The following is a 24,016-nucleotide window of genomic DNA, read 5'->3' as shown; positions in this document are numbered from 1 at the left end:
AGCTGCTCCATCCCTCTGACCATCCTGGTGCCTCCTCTGGACTCACATCCAGCAGCTCCATGTCTTTCCTACTACTCTATCCTCATCAAGATTTTGCTGGTGTTGATAAAAGTGCCTTTTTTGCTTTGAATTTCCACATGTTCAAATGGCTTTGGGCTCTTTCCTTTAATAAAACTTCACTGTTGTTCTAAGTGGTTTCCCTGTACAATATATACAACTACAGATAAACCCTAATCCAGCAAAGCTGTTTACAAAACAGCTTTAGTTCTCCATTCCTCCCTGGGAGGAGAGAGTGATATTTAAAATATAAAGAATTTCTTTAATGTAGCAAATAGATGAAAGAAAGTGTGACACTATGTTATGTAGCAGAGATTCAAATAACTGTGTTATGTTTCAAAAACTTAAGGCTGTATTCATAAATTCTGTTCTCCTTGCACAGCCTATAGAGCAGTACAGATAAAGCTGAGTGGTTTGTTGTCTACTTACTGCAGGAGCTGATAGAGGTTTAGAAAAATATTATTCTCTTCACAGGGACTTGAATCTTGGAGCACTACTCATAAAACTCCAGGCCAAAAGTAGAAAGCTCTAGACAAAGCAGAAGTTTATAACCTCACAGTATTCGCACACCAACCTCAGAAATTAATGCAATATACATTACAGACTCTTCTGGAACTAAAATCTATGCAGGTTACAGGTTCATTCCCTGCACAGTTAGAGCCAGGTATGGCAGCAGAGAGCTGTAACAGGTACACAGTTCTCATTTTGTGCATGAGTGGTGGAAAGCTTTATGATGTTTAAACACTTCTGATGGAGCTCATTTCGCCCCAATTACTTTAAAATCATCTTGTAGCTTTAAAAGGTGAACCCTGGAATGCAGTAGATTTGTTAAAAAGATTAATAAAGTTAATAAAAGCGGTGGAAGGCATAAACTACTTATTGAAAAAGAAGCAAAATAAGATCATAAAAAGCTTTAACTAAAAAAATCAATTTTTTTTGTTTTAGTTTTCAAACCACAAAATATTCATCTGGTCAAATGAACCACTTTATTACAATGCCAGTGCATTGATTTACACCATAATCTTAGTTTAAAAGATTTTAGAGCCACTCTAGTGTGTTTTTCACACAAGAGACATGGAGAGTTGTATTAAGAATTGCAACTAAGTCTTTATTTCATTCTCAGTGTTGATATGCAGCATCTAAGCCCTTTGACCTCACTCTTCATTATGGTGGATTTTATCAGTTCCTAAACAACTGTTATTAAGGTAAACCCCCTCCTTCAGTATTGGTTTCTTTAAATAATTTACAATAGAAATGCCAGAAAAAGTTGATGATTTTCACCTAAAGTTAGGGTTTTTTGTAGAATTTTTAGGATCCATTATATTTTACACATTAAATACATAATTTCTACCTTTGATGCTAATTCATTATAAGAGAATCCACACTGCAATACAAGCAGCTTCGAATAATTGATGAGAGGTGTTCATTTACTGACCACCCAGAGACTTCCAGTGCACTCTGTGTGATTCCTTTAGAGCCTTGAAATTCCACCCAGACACCCACATGGGCTTCTTGTCCAGAAGAATTAATTTAACTTAATGTCTGCCAGAAACAAGGATCCTTAACACTGCAAAAGAGAGTTGTGGGTAAGTTTTCATATAGTTTAGAGGAATAAAACAGGAAGGTTAAGCAAGTATCCTTCACAAAAATTTACATCTTGTGGCTTCCTCTATCTGAAATTCTCTAGGCAACAATGAGTTTCTTTTTACACTATCACAGGTTTTCCACAGCTCATGATCAGGGTTTGTATTTCCCCTGTCAACAGGTCAGCAAAACTGGGATCCATTATGAGTATCTGCACACAAGTACAGGTATGTTGTTCCATTCAGTATTCCCTTTGGCATCATCCAAGTAAATTCCTTATTATTGATAAATTTACTTTTTTTTTTTTTTTTTTTTTTTTGCCTATGGCTATTTCTCACCTTCCTGAATTTTAGTCCCCATAGTATCTGGAATATCTTTTGGTTTGGTTTTTTTTTTTTTTTTATTTATTTTACACTGTTCTTCTTGTTGCTTAAACATTTTTAGGTTTACTTTTACCTCTGCAGGTATTGGCTCCACAACAATTTATGCCTCCTAATCCCATTTCTCAAGGATTCAGACAGGGTCCTTTCCCAACAACAGCAGCAACAGGAGGCAAAGCCTTCCCACCATAATAAGAACCATTATATTTCCTTCACTGATCCCCATTTGGCAGCACAATAGAGCCTTAAGTTTTCAGTTAAAAAAAAAAATAGTGTCTTAGTGCTCCAGTCCCACTTGTAAGAATTCCTCTGCTCTTCTTCATAGAATCACAGGGTGGTTTGTGTTGGATCATCCAGTCCCACCTCCTGCCATGGGCAGGGACATCTTCCACTAGCCCAGGTTGCTCCAAGCCCCCTCCAACCCGGCCTTGGACACTTCCAGGGATCCAGGGGCAGCCACAGCTTCTCTGGGCAACCTGTGCCAGGGCTTGCCCACCCTCACAGCCAACAATTTCTTCCCAATATCCCATCTAACTCTGCTCTCTGTCAGTGTGAAGCCATTCCCCCTTGTCCTGTCACTCCAGGTCCTTGTCAATACTCTCTCTCCATCTTTCCTCAGGCTCCCTTCAAGCACTGCAAGGCCACGATCGGGTCATCCCAAAGCTTCTCCTCTCCAGGCTGAACAATCCCAACCCCAATTCTCTGAGCCTTTCCCCACAGCAGAGCTGCTCCATCCCTCACACTTATGAGAACTGTGATAAGGTTTTTAATTTGCCATTAAAGTGGAACAAAACCAAAGTCCACCAGAACCATGACCAGCAAATAATCACGTCATCCCTCCCTGCACACCTTTGCTCTACACTCCCCCTGCTTCCAGGACATAGCCATTAAATTGTACCTGAACGTGATTGAAATCACCTTGGATAAGGCAGCATTGTCATGCTGCAAAGGAATGAGTACTTCTTGCCATAAATAACAACTCTTATTCTTCAGTGGATTACTCATTTGGGCGAAGATCACTCATGTACTCCCAAAAAATTAAAATTAAGAAGCAATTCTCCGCCTAACCGTGCGAGCAGAGGGACCGAGGCTGTAATCAGACACGCTGCCATGGCAGAAGCTCAGATCCTGCTCACAGTGCCCACTGCAAAGTGCCACTTGCACGCCCTGGCTAGACTTTACTGCCTCTTATCTGCCAGCAGAACTGTGTGTGCAGTCACTCCCTAACCCAGTTCTGTCAAAATGATCTTGTTAACTTAAACGCCTTTAATAGTAAGGTGTTTTTAAAGCCAAATCATTTTGACAGAGCTGGGTTAGGGCATTGCTCATGCTATTATTCCACCAAGAGCAATTTTAATTTGAGAGGTTCTCGTCCCCCCCCTTCCTCAGCCCCCACAACATGCGAGCTACATGTTTCAAATAATTCATCTCCATTCCCATCCCTTCTCCATTGCAGTCCCTGCAGTTGTGCTATTTGCAATCAGCACTGCAAGACACATCAGTGAAATGTGGGTTAACAAAAGAATTTTCAACAAAACCCTGTTTCAAGCAGTCTTTTCCTTCAAGTTTTTAACCCACTACTAAAGAGCCCGTAAACTACAGGACAACAATGGGAAGTTTTGGAAACAACTGTGCTGACAAAAAGCATGTGAAGTTTGACTGTATACTTCAGAGAGCAGTCAGAGAAACAGTTGAATCAACAAAACTGAGTGGAGGATAACTCCTGGAGAAGAGGAGAAAACAGGCAATTAGGGACAGCAAACTTAAATCTCTGATGGACTCCTAGCATCCAACCACGGCAAACCGGTGTGCCTCTGTTCATTGATGCTGGAAGATTTTAGGGATGGAAACCTCTCCCCCTGCCCCAGCTGCAGCCAGGCAACATCAAACTGCTGTTCAGACCAGGGGAACTCCTGTGATCCAGCACATCCCACTGCACAGGCAGAGGGGCTGGCAGTGGCCTCGAGCCAACAGCCACACTCCGGGCCAGGCACGTTCCAGGCATCATTATCCCGGGGAGTGCGCTGAATTTCCCCGACTAACAGTGATTTTAAGGGACTGTTACGTCACCTGGAGTTAGCTGGAACAGAGAAAAGCATTAAAGCATTATCCACACATCCTTTCCTCTGGCCGAGCACCTGAAATTTCAAAGGAAGGGAAATGAGATGGGAAATGTTACACGATTGCAGGAGGGTGAATTATACTTTGTGCTGTCAGAGGATCCTGCCAATACAAGTGCAAATCTATTGTCCGAGTTTATTTTGATATATTACTCATGGCAATTTGCTTATGGCTGCTTGGAAAATCAAAAGGAGATATCTAAAGTATTATTTATTTCAGCAGCAATGGTAACAGACACCATCTCTCTCTTTCTTTACCCCTCACACACAGAGTAGTTCAGTGAACAGAGATATCCCACGTTATTTTTTTAAGCTTAGTCATGCACCGCTACTCTTTATAGTTAAACACTTCTGAACAGTTCTTGAGGTTATTAAGAGAGTTCCTGAGCTTGTGTCAAATGCTGAGGGACTGTTTTAAGCACAGGGTTACTCCTTGCATGGAATAGAGCTGATGGAATCCAAACACTCGCACTGAGGAAATACAGGCACGTAGAAATGCACATTCAGGTACAAAAATGTAACAGCTTCTTCAGCATTCAGACCTTTAATATTTATTGAGAGATTCATTAATCAATCTAGAAGGTTATTATTAGCAAAAGTGGGGACTTCAGTTTTAGGGGTCTGTTTCAGAGGCAGAAAAAAGGAAAGTCTAGAAAAGCTTTTCTAAGAAAAATTCCTCTTCCTTAGTTTCCTTACTCTTGTGCTTTAACTGGGAAACACCATAACTAGTGGAGATGAAGATACAGGTCATTACACAACTTGACTAATGCTCTGGGATAAGGAAAAGTGACACGTACATGACATTGAAATATATCTCCCTTTATCAAAGTAATCTATTATAACAAATTGTCTGTTATTCTGTGACTCCTCAACATCATACTTAACATCTACACAGACTATTTTATGTAAGTGACTTTTGTTTTTTCCTTTGATAATTTTTGGCAAATATTTACTATCAGGAAAGCACTTTCTAAAGAAACCAAACCAAACAAACCCCAAAAGAGTATCCTGAACCTGTGATGTCATGCTATTTTTTAACTTCTATTGATATCAGTAGAATTTCTTACCGGGAATATTTTTGTTGCTCTTTGGCAGTAAAATCAATATGGGCCAACTTTAAAGCTGCCAAGACTCAGACTCTTTGTATATAAAGCTGTCAGTCTTTCCAGAAGTGTTCACTATTTTAGAGAACCAGAATGGATTAAAAAAAAACCCTCACCCAGTGTGTTGTTAGAACTTTCAAACTATTTTTCCTCTTTATGATTCCTTGCACTGTGCAGTGCTCAGGATTTCCAGTCATGGATCCAACAGGAACGGGACAAAGAGGCACAACGTGCTCCACATGTCGAAGCTGAAGGTGAAGCTTCCTCTCCAGTGAAAGGGGTATCTACAACATTTTAAGGTTGTTTTGGATTTTGTTGGTTGGTTGGGTTTGGATTTGGGGTTTGTGGCTTTTCCTGTGTGTGAATTTTTTAGGTGTATTTTGTTTTTCTTTTTCGTGACAGCTGATAAAAGAGGAATAGGCATTAAAATGACAACACAGCTATTTTAGCTCTTACTATAGAACAAAAGGTGTTTGAAACTGTCCCTTTCAACTTCTTGCACTTAGAAAAGAAAAAAAAAAAAAAGAAAGGTTTAGGGATTTACAGGAGTCAGACACTCCACTGATGTGTGTCAGAACATCACCTCATGCCATCGTGCTGAGAATCCCACGAGGGAGGCTCAGAACAGAAACACAGACAACCAAAGCAGCCCAGAAACTTAAACAGAACAAAAATAGGTGCATCAGTGTTGTTTCCATCCTTTAGTAAGAGGAAGAAGTGATCTGAAGTCATTTTTATTCTCTCCAGTCCACTGATTAAAGCGATTTTCCTTGGACTAAAATAGAACTGCATTGCTTACAGACTCATCTCTCACAGTCATGCCCGCTCTAGGAAGGTGTATTGCGGATTTTGAAGACCCACATCACTTTTAAAGGAGAGAAGGGAAAAAAGGCGAGTTGTGCACAACACAGAGAGCTCATAAAAAGGCAAACAGATTGGGCTGCGACTGAGAAAGAGGTGTTAACCATACTCTGCCTGCGGCATTGTTTATCAGGAGAGTTTCAGCAGCTGGGATGTGCTTATCCTGTACTTCCCGAAAAAACATTTAAATATTAATGAAGGACATAAATATCTTGCTTTCTGGGCTTCTTTTTCAGTCTTTTTTTAATATATATGTACAACAGAACTTGAGTTTTCATTGGGTTTCTTTAAAGAATGTTAAGTGTTCTCTACAGAATTAAACAAAACATAGTAATTAAGGAAAAATCCACAAGTTTTCCTGGCATTTACTTGGGTTCAACTAAGAATATAAAATTATGACTGGACACCATGACTCAGTGAAAGTTATATAAACTGTCCAGCCATGTGAATGAATATGTGTGTGCGAAGGTCTTGAATTCTACATCATTCATTTGATGGCAGTTTTACCATCGATTTAAAATGAGGTTTTTGGAAAGAATTAGGGTTCTTCAATGTTAAACTTACTTCTTGGGCAGTTGCCAAGTTGAGGGTTTGGGTTTTGTTTGGGGTTTTTTCCCCCATTTATTTGTTTTAGGGTTTTTAATCTAACTTTTGGAAATGCACAAAAAATAAAGGCCAGAGACTAGGATACAGAACTCAGTCTAAGCTTCAGTGACATTAAGTTTTGATGATCTGTTACTTAAAAGGCAATCAGAGCTGTTACATTTAATCCATGAGAGAGATTCACATCCAAAGTGTTGCAAAACTCAATTAGTGAATTGCACTCCCTTTTCAGTGCATACAGTCCATTTGCATTAGTATTAAGGGCTTGGATATAATATATATAAAGACAAATGTATATTCTTATGTTTGTATTTATATTATATATAAACATAAAACTGTAGAATATATACATGCCTCTGAGGATGATAACCAGTGACTGCAAAGGAAAAGGGTTTATCAGAGTTCCTCAAACGGGGCTGAGCACTGGAGCATTGCCTCCCTGCAGAAAGACACTCCAGCCAAACCCAGATTAGAAGGTTGAGACTATGAACCTGTGACTGCCAAGACTGACTCTGTTCACAACGTTTTGAACTCCCAAATCTGTTGCAAAGGACCTCAACAAGACACATCGAGAAAGTCCTTCCTGAGCTTGTCCATGAGTTGGGCACCACAGGGCACAGTGGGCACTTCCCATGGAAGGTTTCCCTTGCTCAGCTCTCCGACTGGCAGGCACTGCTAATTTGCAATCCAAGCCAAGGTTTGCTGATCATTCTCAATTTCAAATGATTTTCACAAGGCACATCATGATCAGCACCTTGGAAAATCAATTCTATGAGTGCTATCACTGTAGCTCATGGATGAAGGCTCATGACTAAGGCAGGTAGAAATCAGTCTTTTGTCTGGAGTCAGATGCTTTAAAATCCATCTGTTGGTAACTGAACTGGTTCAGAAACACTTTTTTTCTTTTCAGCTTGCACTTACTACTCCAGATATCATCAGTACCTGATGTATTTTGGGAACAAAATTTTATTAATGTAGTGGAAATGCCACTGAGCTGACATTATTTACTTGACTGACAAAATGAGAAACGTGCCGAACAGATTCTAGAACAAAAGGGTCTGTCTGAGAGGAAAACAAATATATATAAATATACACACACATATTTGAAATCTCAAATTGGACTTTACCTTGTTCTCTGTCTGTCTACTGCTCAAATAGTTATGTTTGGGAAGATATGAAGTGAGCCACCTTTTCTATGGCAACAACACTAAGAAAAATGTTGAGTTTCCATGATCTAATTTAATTCTATTGATGTGATCTTCTGGTAGCAATGATGCTTAAAATGTTCCAAGCTCAAATTGCCTTAGCATTTGCCTCCCACTGAAAGAATTTAGGTTTTATTATTTTATACTCATAGTTGAAAGACTCTTATGACACCACTTCAGTGTATAATGTAAGCATACAGCTGTCAGTATTAACAGTAGGTCAGGCTTTGATAATATTAAAATGGAAAAGGAATACTGCTAAGATATGTGGTATTTTATGGTTATGGAGTATGCTATAAAAATACCTGCTTTACTAAGTATCATGAGCAGCTGCTTTCTGTCACAGAGCACACACAGCCATCACCTAGAAATACACGGCTCCGAGAGCTTACAGTACACGTTCACATCTCCTTCTCTCTCATAAACTCAAAGGTCAGTATTTCTTTCCCTTTAAAGACTCTCAAGTTTTGGAAATGAAATGGTCTGTGAGTATCAAGAGTCAACTGGGGGGTTCCAGGCCCTGATTTTCAGTAAGTGCCTGAAGAAGTCCCAGCTAAAGTCTGTAGGAACTTCATTCCAAAATGAAGGTTTAAAGAGATGAAATCTGCAACTGTGCGAGAGGAGATAGAAAATTCAGGAAGTACTTCAAGGGGTAACAGACTTAAATCTATATCCATGGCTGATTGTGTGTTCTTGGAATGGTTGTGTATCCTGAAGGAAGGAGTACAAGTATATTTTTTCCAGAGAAGATAATGCATCATACTTTAACAGTGATCCAAATACAGTGTCCAGGGATCAATTAAGTTTAGTTGATAAGGGTGCAACATTACTGGGAAAATCCTGATTATTACAAATGACAAAAAGTGAATTTAAATCTGATTGTGGGACTAATTCCCCCTTATAACTGTGGTTTGGACCTCAGTAGCAGGAGCTGATGGGAATGACTACAGTATATTGAAAAAGCACTGAGTGACTTCATCTAAGGAGGATTCTACTTCACCTCACAGGGATGAAAACTTCCTTTATTTTTCAATGAAAGATGTAAAAGGAGTCACTGTCCTGTACAGGGATACTTCTTGTTAAAAGCAGTTGCATTTGTTAAGCAAGCACACGAAGTCTTATTGATTTGTTAATATTGAAGAAAATGTCCAAAGTTAGTTTCTTGGCCAGCAGCATGCCCAGTTAACAAATTGCTCACCTGGATAATTTAACCAACTTACACGAAAGGCTTCGATCTCTGAGGACACTGAAGGCCCTCACCTTACAACTTAGACACAGAAATCAAAGTTCTCCACAGCCAGGATGCAAGTTTTGGAGAAAAGAAAGGAGTTAATAGCCAAGGAGAAAGCTACCAGAGAGCTGGGCTCATTCTGTAAGCAGTAAGGTGGAACAATAAGGTTTAATGGATTAAAATATCGTGCAATAATCACTTCCTTTCCTAGGGTTCTTCTGTCACAAATATCCACAAGATTAGGCTGGGAGGTGACACTACAGAGAGCTTTTGGGGTTTGATGTTATCAGATTTTATGGGTGTGAAATTTGGCAATTTCACAGGTATGCAAAATACTGACTCCTTGTAGACGCTTTATCGTTTTATTTAAGAGAGGTAAAATATGCATGAGGGTAATTTTTCAGTCTTCTGAGTTTATTTGTTATTTACTTGTATTTACTGAGAAGTCTATTGTGAAATCTCATCTTGTTCATAGTAGTCTAGTATGGAACACAGAGGAGGATCATCATTCATACAAGAGCACTGCATATTTCTCCTTCTCCTCATTGCAGAGAAACTCTTGAAGAAATTCCAAAAGAGGATGAGTGAAGTTAAGAGGATTCTTTATCTATAGCTTTGGTAGTTATCAGCTCTATTCTTTAATTGAAACTGAAGTGAGCAGCTGTTAGCTTCCCTTCTATTGAGCACTAACGTGGTAGATTTGAAACAATAAACAGTTAATGCTATTTGAGTTCCTACAACCAGCACCCCCCAAAAAAACATCTGGCTGCGACAACCAGAGCCACAAATGGTGAGCCGTTTATGAGATCAAGTTGGCTGTTTAGAGGTGTCAGCCTTTATAAAACTTGTATGAGTGTTTATTCCTGCTTTCAGAGGAGACAGACTCGTTTGCATGAAACAGAGTGTGTGTGTTTGTGCCTGTCTGAAAGAGAGAAAGAGGGAGGGAGAAGCGAGGGTACAGACTTTGATACCTGTTGGCAACACGAGCAGGTTTGTGTAGAGCCGTTCTGTGCCAGGTTGGATTGATTCCACCCTATTTAGTCTGGTACTAAATGCAAACTGTTTGAATTGAGACAAATTCAAGGCATGACTGAACAGCAACGAACCGCAGAGGAATTCCTGCCTGTGTTAAGTAGTGTCACCTTCATGGCGGTAGGCAGAGTCTAAACAAGGATTTGAGTTAATCTCTTTTATATTACCCTCCTAGAAACTGCCACAGGCTTTCTGTGCTGAGGCTTTGCAGTGCCTCCCAGGCTCCCCAGCCAAGCCCGGGCTCAGGTCTGATGCTGTCTAGCAGGGATGCTGTCTGGCAGCTCGGGGCTCCCGATTGGGATGCTGCTACCCGGCAGATATTGTAGCCAAGCAGAATGGAAGGATGTGTTACTCCTCTGCCTCCCTCAAAGGCGAGATGAAGCGTTTAGTGGCACAGCCAGATTCAGGGGGCCACAGAGTCCTGCATTTCTTCTCTGGGAGCCTTGGCAGCGAGGGACTGGAGCTGAGGAGCTTTCCCCCGCTCCCAAGTTTCAGCTGGGTGCATTCTCTGTTTAGTCAACCAAAGCAAAACAACTTGTGGGACAAGGATGACTCCTGGCTAGTTGTGCCTAAAGATTCATTCCCATCTCAGCTTTAAAGAGGGAGAGCAGTATTTCTGGGATGCCTTCCTCTATGAAAGTAGGAAAGGAAGCTGTGAAGCCATTCCTATTTATTTACTTATTTAGGGGGTGCAAAGCTTTTGGGGGAGGGAGGGTGGTGATAAAACAGGGGGATTTCCCCCCCTCATGGTTCTTCCAGCCTCCTCCTCCCTCATTTACATATCTGGCTGGTGGGTGATTTTTATTCTCAGCACGAAAACTGCAATCTATTTCAATGCATGAATGCAGCCCTGCATCTATTCAACACAGTGAAATAGCCCAGAGACTTATTGTACTAAATAAGAAAACAAGGAAAAGAAACGGGTTCTCCAGCCTTGGAAGCAACCCTCTGTGATCCAAAGTCCTCCTGATCATTTACAGGGGGGTGAAGAAGGGAAGGAAAAATAAACCACCTCAAAAAAAAAAAAAAAAAAAAGAAACCAAACGGGAGGAGAAATACAATTACCACCATCTCTCCTCCCGAGGGAATAAGAATAATTTAAATAATCCTAACAAGCATTTTCATTATCGGGAATATTGAAAACATCTGACCGAATGAGGCACCACAGTTCAGCCTAATACCGCACCTATGGACGAGGAAGGCGCTCGCACAGCGCACCTTGCACGCACACAGAGCCCAAGTCAGACAGAAACCCACGGAGCGAGAGCCCTCTGCCAGCCAGCCACAAATTGTATTAATAAAATGAATACTCACTCTTTGAAGGAGCAAGGGAACCGCTCGCCCACAGCCACTTCACGCACGGATTGTAAGGGTGAGGTAAAAAAACATCAGCCAGTCCCTGGGAACAGGCAAGATTCTCCAGATTTTCTTCTCATGCTTTCCGAGGCTGCTGATGCTGGAGGAGACGCTGGTTGCTGCGCTTCCCGGGTCTCTGTGCCTGCATGCTGGAGTGCAGTTATTAATTTCTCCCTTCGCACGAGCCAGCGGCAGCAGCACGTCTCCAGGAAAGCAGGGATATTCCAAATAAATCCGCTAATTCCGGGGCTGAGCGCGCTACCGTGCCTGCCTGCCTGCCAAATGTAACTGTGAAGCGATGTGGAAAAGTGAGCCGGGAGCCTCCCCTGACAGCTCTTATTGGGCTGATCTCGGAGGCAGGTCTAGCGCTGGGAAATTCGTGTAAGCACTTTGGGGTGGTGGGTTTTTTTTCCCCCCCCTCCCTCTCCTGCGCACCCCGCACCCCGCCTTCCCCCCGGCGAGGGGGGCACACAACTTTTCCAGGGCTCCCCGCGGCCGCCAACTCCGCGCCGGGGCATCTCCTGCGCCCGGCAGGGAGGGAGGCAGGGATGGAGGGAGGGAGGACGGGCGGGGGTGGCACCGGGCGGGCCCTGAGCAGCCGCGGGGCCACCGGGGAGGCGCCCGCCGGGGCTGGGACGTGCCCGGAGCCCCCCGCCCTTTGGGGCGATGCCCGCCGGGAAGGGGAGAGCGGGAGACGGGCACGGGGGGGATGCGAGGGGGACACGGGGGGATGCGGCCGCCCCCGGAGGGGCCGCGGGCAGCTGTTCATCTCCGTGAGACAGACGCTGCAGGCGGGCGCCCCGGGGACAGGGAGGGCATCCTTTCAAAGCCCTTTTTCCCTAGACGCTCCGGGGAACTGCAGGCGGGTTTGAATGTGCTCCGGCGCTGCTCCGGAGCCGCGGGTGGCGGCCAGACGGGGAGAGGCAGCGCCGAGACCTCCCCGCAGCAGGAGCCGGCTGGAGGGCAGCGCCGCGCAGTAAGTCCTTGACCCTCGCCCCCTTCCCAATCCGCTTCGTGACTGACAGCGCTGGGATCCGGCACAGCCCGGGAGAGGCTCGGGCATCCCGAGCGCTGGGGATGCTTCACCTGCCTTTGGCTTACGGAGCTGAAGGTGGCTCATCCCATCCGAGGGCTCCGCGCGGGTCCGGGCTGAGGAACCCTGCGGGGGAACCCTGCCACCCCCGTGCCCACCTGCTTTATCCAATGTTTGAGTTTCACCCCTTTTTCTGTTGCATGGGTTTTCCATTAGCAGGTTAAATGCTATTCTTGCTAATTACATACATCATAGCTCTGAATATTTCCCAAGTTTAACGTTTGCTAGTAGAGGAGGGGTAAGAGCACAAGGTATAGATGTGGTCAGGTACAGACAGTGACTTAAAATGGAGGACTGATTCAACACTGAACTAGTGCTGTTGAGGAAGCTCAAGTGCACTCAGTTCCATCCTCATTCTCCAACTCTCCTTGACCAGCAATATGTTGTGTTTAAAATGAACATTCAGTGTGGTTCTACATTACTGAACCTGGTTCATTGCTCAACTTCATTTTTAAAAGGCTGGTCGTCTTAAACTCATTCAGAGCACCTGGAAGCCTCTTCACCCTAAGCACTAAATAAGATGACTATTTTGTTGAAGATCAATCTAGGATGGCAGAAAGTGGACCCTAATATTCTTCTATGTAGTAAGAACACAGTATAATTTAGTTCCATGATTATTAATCTTATTTTTCATGCTCATACTACTATGTGTGCCTGCACACATGTAAGACAGTGAATGAGACCCCTTCATTTGGAGCTTGTACCTGCTTGACTTGAACTAAGTGCAAGTTACTGCAAATAACAGGTGCATTTCCTCTTGCACAAATCCTCATTCTGAAAAGCCTCCAACTCATGGGAATGTAGCAAAATGTACCCAGAACGTGACATTTTTCAAGGACAATGAAGAAACATTCAACTACCTCCTTACTTCCCTCAGCCCCAACCTTCACTTTCCAAGCTGTGAGCCTGGGATGATTCCTTGGAGAAGGATGGATATAAAAATACACAACCCTGACCTGAAACAGGCAGAGAGCCTTGAGGGAAATACAAAACACTTTGCAGTGCAATAGATAAGGTCAGAAATGTGGCTTCCCTTTACCTGGGGTTCTGCAGAGGCAAAGGGTGTTTTTCTCCCCCATCCTTCCACCAACTGAGCAACCCAGTTAGAAAATAGATGCTGTCACAAGGAAAGCATGAGGATGCTTAGCCTGGCTTTACTCCTGGTAATTGATGACAGTTTTCAAACTTTTTTCAAGGTTTCAGTAAGAGTAGTGGCACACCTTGCTTTAATTTCTATTAAAAACACCTGATGGAAGCAACCAAGAATAAAAGTTCTCCCTAATAAGATCTCCTGTGTCTCTGCTTTAAACAGGCAGCACGGTGGAGTGAAAGCTAATGGGAGGAAAGCTAATGGTGGAGGTTGTACCTCCAAGTACTGCTTGAAAGTTTAGGTTTTTGTTTTGATTTCAACCTTTGACTTGTGCCATTTGTTCTATGTGACCTTTCTTGCAGTTGGAAATTACTGGGGCAAATGCTCTGCTCTTTCATCCTCAAGTTGTAGGGGAGGATGGTAAGTGTCTTGTTAAAATGGATTATGTCATCCATGGATTCCCCTGCTGGAAACCCTTTCAGATGATGGAGTAAATCTTGACAGCAAGAAGTGTATGGATTAAAATTAATGTAAAAATAATCTTGGAACAGCAAAGGAACATTTGCAACCTTCTGCATCCTATCCAAATGAAATGATTTGATTATATGTACCATAGTGAGATATATATACACATACTATTGCATAACACTGATGAATATGCTGGCTAAAAAATTGTTTCCTCTTAAATAAATATTAAAAGGAAGATTATTCCTCTACCATTTCATTTTTTAAGTAAAAAGCAGCTCAGACTCCAATTGAAATGGGATGAAGATTTTTAGTTTAATAACTGTACTGAAGAACAAATGTTATCTGCAAAATGCATATGACTGAATGCATTCTGGACCAAACTGGAATGCAATTTTCATATTAAATTTTCTGATCAGGAAAAAAACCCAACAAACCAGAATATTCAAAAAGTATATCAGTTTGTGGGATGAGTTGGTTGTTGGCTTTGTTATTTTGGGGTTATTTTTCATCTTATTTGGTTCCTTCTTTTGGTTTGTTTCAGGTTGTTACTTTGTTGTTATTGGTGCTTTTGGGGATTGTTGTGGTTTTTTTAGGTTTTTTTTGACTGGTTGTGATTGACAATGGGGAAAAAAATTAACCTCTGCTTGGACAAGAACCTGGAGATTTTCTTCCAAATTTCTTTGCTTTTATGAGCAAGAAGGATTAAAACCCCAATGTGACTTCCCTTTCATATAAGACAGGAAATATCTATCACCTAAAGTATGTGGCACGATGGAATTCAACCATCTTTTCTCGCTTTTATGTTTTTGGGAAAACAGTTGTTGACCATCATCTAATTCTTTGTTCCTCAGCAGTGCAATGAACTGTTTTGAGAAGACAGAGAATTTAGACCTTAGTGCTTAAAAATATTCAATAGGAGTGACTTGAAATGAGCTCTTCAGGGGTAACTCAATCACAGCACAGCCTTAGCAGGGCTGCTGCTGATGTCAGTGCTCGGCGTCATCTCATTTCAATTACAATGCCAACGCCAGGACTTGAAAGGGGTGGGGAGGGAAAAGAAAGCACTGCTCTAATTCCTCCCGTTCAGGTTGTATTCCATCAGATCACCTAGCACTCAGATATTTCCCTCAAAGCACCAGCAGCTGATTTCAGTTTTTAATACACAAAATAAGGCCTGATCCAAAATTAATGGGTCCAGTGTGACTTGCTTGATCAAGATAAATGACTTTACTACAAGCTACCTTTGCTTACAGGGATTACCACTACATTGCCACTTCAAAGCAATATTATTAATAAGAAATTAATAACTGATCTGAAAGTTACTAAAGGAAGTTTACAGAATAGTGGTGTCACCTGCTATTATTCTGTTAAAGCTTTAAATAAAATCAGAGCTGTTTTCTCAGGTGATACCCAAACACTCTGCATCGTTTGCACCTTTTGCTCAGATCATGAGAGGGATTATTCCTAAATTTAATTTGCTTTGCATGCTAGAATTCACATTCCATAAACTAAGAAGAAACAAGATTTATCTTAAATCCAGAACATTTCTGAATAAAATATGTGCTTTTATCAGCTCCCTCTGCCAGCACAGAGACATAATTACCTTTAGAACATGGGTTCTTATCACCGTCTTGCAACCTTTAAAACCTGCTTCTATACAGTTATCACAAGTTGGTTATCAGGAAAAATAATGATCTCCTGTGTTTGGGAAGTCACTGAAAACATCTGTAACTTGAAAAAAAATCCATTATATAATGCTTACAACTGATGCTGTAGATTAAAACAAAGGAAATGATACAAGCAGCCTGTGAGACAAAGGTATATGGTTTGGGGTAGGTTTGGGTGGTTTTTTTCCCCTCTGAAAGCAATTCCAGTTTACATTTTAACAGGGAAGGATAGGGACACTGAGAAACTCAAGTGAGGGATTTGCAGAGGTTAAAATTCCAATATCCAACACTGGAACAGAAAGCTTGGAAAGCCCCACTGAAGGAAGAGCAGCCCACAAAGCAGCAGCAGCCATAAGTGACAAAAGTGATTCTCAACCACCCAAAAATACTTGCTTTCCAATCTGGCCCTCTGAGAAAGACACCTAATGTAAATCCAGTCCCTTGTTACTGCACACATGAGAAGAAACAGATGTACTGATTTTGACTATGTTACTCTAGCTTTGACAGGACAGACACATCCTCATAACCACTGAAATTCCTCTTTCAGCCTAAGGACAGTCAAACAGAAGGTTTAACCCAACAGCAGCACAGGGCTTGTGGGGCCTTAACTCATCCTTTTCCCATCCCCAAATCACTCCATTTCGTACTATAAAACATAAGTAGTTCTGGGCCCCTTTCACTCTCTAGAGATTGTAAAATATAAAACCCCCAACTACTCTTTTGTGTACCATTTGCACCAATGATATTATGGAGAGCATAAAAATAACAACACATTATCAGGTTTTGTTACTCCTTGGGCACTATTTGCAATTTTGACTAGTTGCTGTCAGGTTGGCTATTAGAAAAACAATTAGTCCTTTTGTGCATCAAACCCTAGGATGAAGACAAAAGAAAATTATATCCAGCAAGGAGTTCAACCTCTTTTTTTTTTTTTTTTTGCATATTAATGTGCAAAAGGGTACAAATTGTACAGGATGCAATTTGGAAAGTTAATCTTTTGCTGTTAGTTTTCACTGCACTTTGTGAGTGTCGATAACGGGATCGGTTGCAGTAGCTGTGCAAATATTGTTTGCTCTACCTCAAGTGCCCTCTAGTGTGCAGTAATTAAGCAGGTTAAAATATTTTTTCCCTTTTTTTTCCCTAACAGCCGCTCTTCTAAATCCCAAAGTAATGTGCAACTCTGCTTTTCTTCCAGAGGAAAGAGAAATTTAATGTTCGCTGCATTAATCGTGTGGCTATAAATGAATTATCTCCTCTATGGAAAATCAAATCACCCCTGTTGCTGTCAAGGTTTTATTCTCAGAGGTATTAGTTAAATAAAGCCCAATAATTCTTCTGGGCATTTTGCAAATGTCAAGGTACAAACAGTTTTCAGTGTTATCAGAATCAAAACAAGCCTTCCCTCTGATAAAGAAAATTAACATATTCATCAACAAAGCATGACCCTAGAACGAGATTTAACAACAAACCCCCTGATTATGCTTGCAGAGTTTTTTAACAGGACTTTTTGTCCCCAGTTTAGAAAACAGGCAATTCTAGATGAATCTGATGACTGAGGCACACATGTAACAAGCTCTGTGTGTTCTCATCTGTCCTTTCCAGCAGGACTGATGTGCCCTGTTGGTCAAAATTCTGCCATCCCTTGGCTGGATAAATGGAGTCAGGTCTGTCAGTGGGAGCAGCTTCCTGACGACAGATAGAGGACAGCAGGAGGAGGAGAAGAGAGAAGATGTTGGGAGATCAAAGACTGAAGAGGTAAAATCACCAAGTGAAGCTCCAGGAACAAAGAATGAAAAAATATCACTACGTGTACCTGCAAGGGGTGGTTGTTTAACTTAATCCTATTTCTAAGGGGCTCCCCCATTTTTAAAAAGAAGGCAACACTTGAGTTACCCACCTGACTTTCTCCACTGCACAAATGAGTTAATTCTGGGAGAACCATTGAGGAGTTTTCCCCTCCATCCTTCATTTCATTGTGGCCTGACTTCAGAGCCAAGTACTCACTTTCAAGCAGGATTTACCATAAAATTCCAAGGTAATAGCGAGCTTAAACATACCCTACATAAACCAGAGTTTTAATGGACTTCTGAAAGCTGAGGTAAGAGGGATGGGTGGGTCCCAGGAGAGATGAAATGGTTGCCTGTAACAGGGATATGCTGCAAGGTGAGAGAACTGAATTTTTTATGAGTTGTAAAATCAGTAGGACTTCCTATAAGTGCAAAGAGTCATCACTGCTGTCTCTGAGCTGGGGTTGTGGTCGTAGGGCTGTGGTTTCCAAGTGAGAAGCCCACAGGATTGCTTCCTGTTTGTCAGTTTGCTTCCCTTCTTGGCAGGTCGGCTTTTTGGAAGGGTAATTTTCGTACCTCCTGCCTTCTGCAGAGAACATACTGTTCTAGCACAGCTTAAACGTGCATAGGAGGCTACAGAACAGAGAGCTAAGCATCACACTTTGCCAATCCACACTTTTGTAACACTTAATGGCCTATTTTGATCTATTTTAACAGCCACACTGCACCCAGGCAACGTGGTGGCAGTAATGTAACAACTACATTTATTCCAGAAACAATGCCCTCACACTTCAGAGCAAGTACAGAACTGATGTACACGTTTTTAGGGGCTAGATAGGGCTTGGCAGTGATTTGGGAAAACAACCTGCATTCATTACCATCAGATGTGAGTAAACCCATCCAGATGTGTTCAGCCCTCCTCGTTACAGCGATGAGAGAGAGCTGCTGTTCCAGCAGAGCTGATAGCCTGCTCTGGATACCAGCAGCACACAGGGAAAGGGAAAAGCCACTCAGTGGCAAGGGGAGCTTCCTGCTATAAAATGGATGACTTCCACCCTGACAGCATTCTGCTACCTCTGTTCTGAACAAAACAGATCTCACTTTAGCCCACGTGCTGCCCTCCTTCACTAGAGCAGCAATACCATGACTCAGGTCCACGTGAAGGTGACAGTGACAGCAGACAACAAATCCAATGGTACCTGTGGTTACTGATAAAAGGAAAAGTAGCACAAGTCTCAGGTTCCAGCAGATACCACCTGAAGAAACTCCCCAAAAGGTATTTTTGCACACCTCATAACCCAAATCTAATGGCAGCACGAGCTGAAATTTGGCTGCAAGCTCAAGTCCTGTTTGTTTTGCCGTTCTGAGTGCAGTGACAGATTAGGAGTATGTGCTTATTTCAAAGTACTTTTCTCCAGAGATTTCTGGTTTGTTTCTTCATTTAATTAAGAAGGTAAGTCAACATATTGCCCATAGAGGGATTTTTCAGCAACTGCTGACATTGTAGTTTGGCAGACTGATCTTAAAAAAAAAAAAGGTCATGCTGTGGTAAAAGAAAGCATCCATTTCCCCTAAAAATATTTCTGGTGTATATGCATATGCATATAGGTAATGAAGGAGAATATAAACCATTTAAATCCACAGGACTTAGAACTGAAGGACTTTTTTTTTTTAGTAAGGAGCTAAAATGGCAGAGTATATAGAGGAAGGACCATTTTACTCAAATTACATATTTTTAATGCCCAGCTTAGGGAATCAAGTAAATACCTTCTGAAATATATTCAACATTAATTTACAAACTTTGATAGGTGGTTTTTATTGCCAAATGTAGTAAAATCAAGTGAAGAAGTATCTGAGACTAAGATGGTGCAAATAATGTCCCCAGGAGGAAACAGCATGAAAAGGGTGTGAGTAATAGTTCTGCTACTTGTTGATCCTCAGCTTCTTTGCAAGTCCTTAGAAGTAAAGAGACAGGAGTAAAAGGCATGTTCTCCATTAATTACTCAATTAGTTATTCCAGCTGTGGAATAACTGAAGGAATATCAGGGCCTGATTCACTACTGTGCTAATTTCACTAATTCCAGCCTAACACTGGAGTAACACTGTGGTAAAAAACAACCCATATTTGTATTTAAATTAAAATCTCTAATATTCATCAAATATTTATAAGACTATATAACAAATAATTGTGGCAAACATTGTGTAATAAAGATGAAAGGGAAATTAACCTTGTGAATTTTTAAACTGAAGAATAAAGACCATTACATTAATAAGACTTAATTATAGCATTAAATATTTAAAATTATGCCCTCCAATAAATGTTTTTATTTAACATATTTCTTTTTTATCTATTACATTAGTAAAATGCCTTTAAGATATGAAAGAAAAAGAAAAAAGAAGAGGTATTTGTTTTGGATAGCCCTGGAACTACATAAAAAGGAGAAGGGAACCATATGTTACCTCTTCAACTCAAGGTCAGCTCTCAGGACAGAACAACCTGTACTTCCACAAGCCTCAGCTCCCTGCCTGGATGGGCTGGTGAGGGCTGCATCTTTGCTAAGCATTTTTCTTCAGTTATTCTCATTTTCTAGGCCTAGCTTGGCTCTGTCTGTGCTGAAGAGCTGAGTTAAGCTGGCACAAAGGAAGCTTGTCACCACCCGTGTTTGTAGCATTCCATTTAGCATCTAACCCCATCAAAAGGTGTTCAAAGACCAGTTTCTGGCCTACAGGGATGAGTCCCCCCCTTGCTGTCACTGGCAGAGCACAGGTGTGACAGTAACAGTTGGAAATTCGGGAAATCCTCAGGGAGTCCACACCTTGCAAACAAGAGAAAGGGTCAGTTTGATTGCAAAGAATTGGGGGGTAAAGGATTTGAAAGGGAAACAACCCCCCCATCATCCACATACTGATGTCACAGACTCTTTCCTTGCCATTAATTTGTCTCAGCTTATTCTCTCTTAGCCTGTTTTAATTATTCTACAAACAGTAGAAGGGCTGCAGCCCAAAGCTTCTGAATCAAACCAAAGGCCAGGTAACAGTTTAACCCACAACGTTGCAGCCCTGCCAGAAAGAAATTTCTTTTTCTAGCACACCCCCAAAACTTTCAATGTGCCCCCACATTTATGGCTCTTCCAAGTAACATCTCTGTCTCTTCAGGGCACTCCACTTGTTTCTCTGTGCCTTGGCTGTAGGTGCAGAGCCCACAGCCAGGTAACCTGCCTGTCCCAGCTTTGCAGTGAAAGCTGACATTACGTTACATGCACAGAAACACTGGTTAAAACCAAGTGGCCAACAGTAATAAACCAAGTCTAACTCATCAGCATTTCACACCTATCAGAGGCTACAATTTAATGATGCTTTAGTGGAAGTCCTCTTGATTTACAAGCACACAAAAATAAAAAGCCCTCTCTATTCAACTACTGTGCTTTTTGTAGTTAAGCCATTCTCTCTGTTTACCAGAGTAACACTTAATCTGATGTAATCCCCACAAGTTCCTGTTTATTTTTGGAATATTCTTTTGTCTTCTGTAGATTGTGTGTTTTGTTGCTATGATTTTCTTCCCAGTCCCTCCCTATTTCCCACTCTTCTATCCCTCATCAGCCATACTGTAATTACAGAAATGTTATTTTTTGGTGGACAGGTGCATAGGGTTGCTGGCAGGAGTGCTGCCATTATGCACTGCAGAATATTAAAGAATCATATGAATCAAATCTTAGTGAAAAATATTCTTGAGAATTATCAAAAAGCTTGAACTAAGTTTGGTTTGCTTGTTTACACAAGGGGATAACTCAGCTAGAACTAGGTAAGCTTTATTTACATGTGGCAGCTAGGACTGCACTGGAGTCTTCTAATTAACACTCATGATGCTGCAAATATAACCAGGGATAAACACATATTCCATTATGTAAAGCTGCCACTCACACTGCTACAATATTCTTTTCTTCTCAGTGCACAAGTAAAACAATGCTACAAAGCAAACAAGCACTGAGCTTTCACTTCAGTACCTTCCTAATAATGTCATACCTTATTTCCAGGAGATTGTTTGTTTGGAAAAGTTGCCAAAAAAAAAAAAAAAAAAAAAAAAAAAAAAAGGCAGTGTCATCTCCTATCACTTCATTTAACTAAGGCTCAAAAGGCAGTAGAAATAACACTCAAGCTTCCACTACTGTTATGTTTTACTTTGCTTTAAAGTTTCCATAAATAAGGCATCTATTTCTGACTGGCAAGGTACTGACTATTGAAAAGTGACACTTTGCTTACAAACAGAAAGTTTAATTTGTAGGACAAATAAGAAATAAAATATGTATCATGGTTCCAAATGGATCACTGAGGCAAGGCAATCTTCCTAGGCACAGGTACAACCAAGCACAGTGAAGGGAATGCTGAAAATTCCCTGGCAACCACTTCTCAGCCGTGTCCCCACCAGGATTTCCCCTGGGTGCATGTCTCAGTGACATGCCATGCTCGAAAAGGACCCCCTGCCACACCCTCCTTCTGTGTTGGTTGGGCTGACAGGGACAGTGGGAACCACCCAGCTGAGGATGCCTTCCCATGGCAATTCTGCCTTTCCTTTTCACTCCAGGGTGGGTGGGTGACTCCCACCATCCTGCCCAGGGGTTCTGACCCCACAGCCTCATAACCAGCACACAGAGGGGCCGATGTGCACGTGTGCCTTCACCACAGAGGTCTGCAAACCTTCAGGACATCACAAGATCTCTCCTGAAAAGTCAGCGACTGCTGTCATTTGCAGTAAGATAGGATTCATCATCTCCTTTCCCGTTCAGCCCAGACAGGCTTGGACAGGGGGATGGCCTTCACACAGAGCGCTCTGGTAAAGTGCCTCCAGACAGACTTTTAGTCTCCACACCACAGTTCAGTGCACACCCTTCCCCTGAGTTGCCTCATATATAATTTAAATGTTTAATGCAAAGCAAAGCTAATGTTAACAATACATATTTTTGAAGACTGACAGTATAATGCTTTATTTCCTAAAGGAATAGCTGGAGTGATCCACAAGCAAATTACAAAGCCAAGTAACGCTGTCTGACCAGACGTAATTTGTGCTCATCTCTGAGAAATCTTAGAGTGCACGCATCCCTTCCTCCTTCCCAGCCAGGCAAAGTGGGATTTACTGTGTGGTTTTCTTTCAGGCAAGGTATGAAAAGCTGCTGTGCACTTTGTTCTGCATTGGTATTAATGATACCTTTAGAACTGTGATGTCTTTGATATCTATTGTGTGCTGCTGACTGATGGCTCTTTCTAGCCTGGAAAGGAACTTTGTCTTAGCAGGTTTGTGTGGGCTGAGAGTGGAGGCCACGAGAATATTTTGAAGTCGAGGATTTTTAAATTAATATAAAGTATCATATCATTAAAGTCACCCTAAAACTTTCTTTGTCCATGCAGGAAATTATTAGATATTATCCTATCTTGGTTCTGGTTATTCTTTATTGCCATTCATTCTCAGAGGCAGTGGATGAGAATTCACACGAGCAAGAGCAGGGACAGCACAATCATTCTCTTTGTGCACAATCTCTTGCATATTTGCTGCAAGGCCCCCCAACTTCTTTTAAAATAAAACACTCAGAAGCAGCAATTCTGGTAATTGTATGACTAATATCTTCATTATCAAAAAGTGGTGTCTTTCACGTACAACAAATGGAGGCAGTACTACCATCAGCACTGGAAATAAGGATTCAGAAAAGGGCAATTATTTATCAAAAAGAAAAAAAACCCTGAAAATTTTAATTTGTGGCATGTGTTTTTCTTAACCTGCATTATAACCTGTAAACAAACATTAAATAAACGACTTGCAAACCGATTCCATATGATCTTATCCATTTCTTTTACCACACCAGTAATACTAAAAGTAATTTTGCATAAGAGGAGACCCACGTTTTGCTCTTAGATTTTAATTAGGCCATCTGAAGTGGGAGCAGTGCTTAAGAGCACAAAAGATTGGAGACAGAAGAAAAAAACCTGGCTGGGGCAGGAAATGAGATGGTTGTTTGGAACTGCAGGCTCTGAACAGCTCGGCTGGTTTAGTGATCAATGCAGTGCCTGGTGGGGAGCTGTTCACTCTGTAGGAACACTCGTGCACTGGCTCTGAGCACCAGTCAGGTGGGCACTCTGAGGGAGGAGAAGGACCCTGGACCGACTCCTGGGGCTCAGGAGGAGCCTCCCGAGGTCAGGAGTGAGAAATGCTCGGCGCTGCTGCCCACGCCAAACCTGAGCTATGAATAGACACCTTCATCCTCTAGGCTTGTCAATCTGTCACCAGGGAAGAAAATAGAAGGGAAAATTAAAAGGTTATGATGTTATCGTCTCCATAAATAGGATTTCAGTCATCCTGGAGAAGTGCTGCGCTGGGATTTTTTCACTC

General features: G+C 41.7%; 1 protein-coding gene and 1 long non-coding RNA gene across 4 annotated transcripts in view; one reads left to right on the top strand and one right to left on the bottom strand.

Moving 5' to 3' along the window:
• The window catches only part of LOC126638086 (cadherin-8), a 151,618-nt gene extending 139,683 nt beyond the window's left edge, over positions 1 to 11,935 (bottom strand). For 2 of the 3 annotated variants that reach the window (XM_050311747.1, XM_050311746.1), the window contains exon 1: positions 11,491 to 11,934. The gene's annotated coding sequence lies outside the window, so the exon portion shown is untranslated. Of the gene's footprint in view, positions 1 to 11,490 lie in introns of all 3 variants that reach the window. The other variant, XM_050311745.1, reaches the window with a different exon arrangement.
• Positions 11,936 to 12,299: 364 nt separating this feature from the next.
• Positions 12,300 to 23,688, top strand: LOC126637940 (uncharacterized). The gene is made up of 3 exons (XR_007628470.1): positions 12,300 to 12,508; positions 14,078 to 14,135; positions 17,453 to 23,688. It is a non-coding gene; the product is annotated as an uncharacterized LOC126637940 (long non-coding RNA).
• Positions 23,689 to 24,016: the final 328 nt, after the last annotated feature.

This window comes from Myiozetetes cayanensis, unplaced genomic scaffold (genome assembly GCF_022539395.1).
Source record: "Myiozetetes cayanensis isolate MyiCay16 unplaced genomic scaffold, myiCay2020 scf16, whole genome shotgun sequence".
Lineage (NCBI taxonomy): Eukaryota > Metazoa > Chordata > Aves > Passeriformes > Tyrannidae > Myiozetetes > Myiozetetes cayanensis.
Note: the sequence above shows the minus strand (reverse complement) of the source record. Positions and strands in the feature narration are given on the sequence as shown.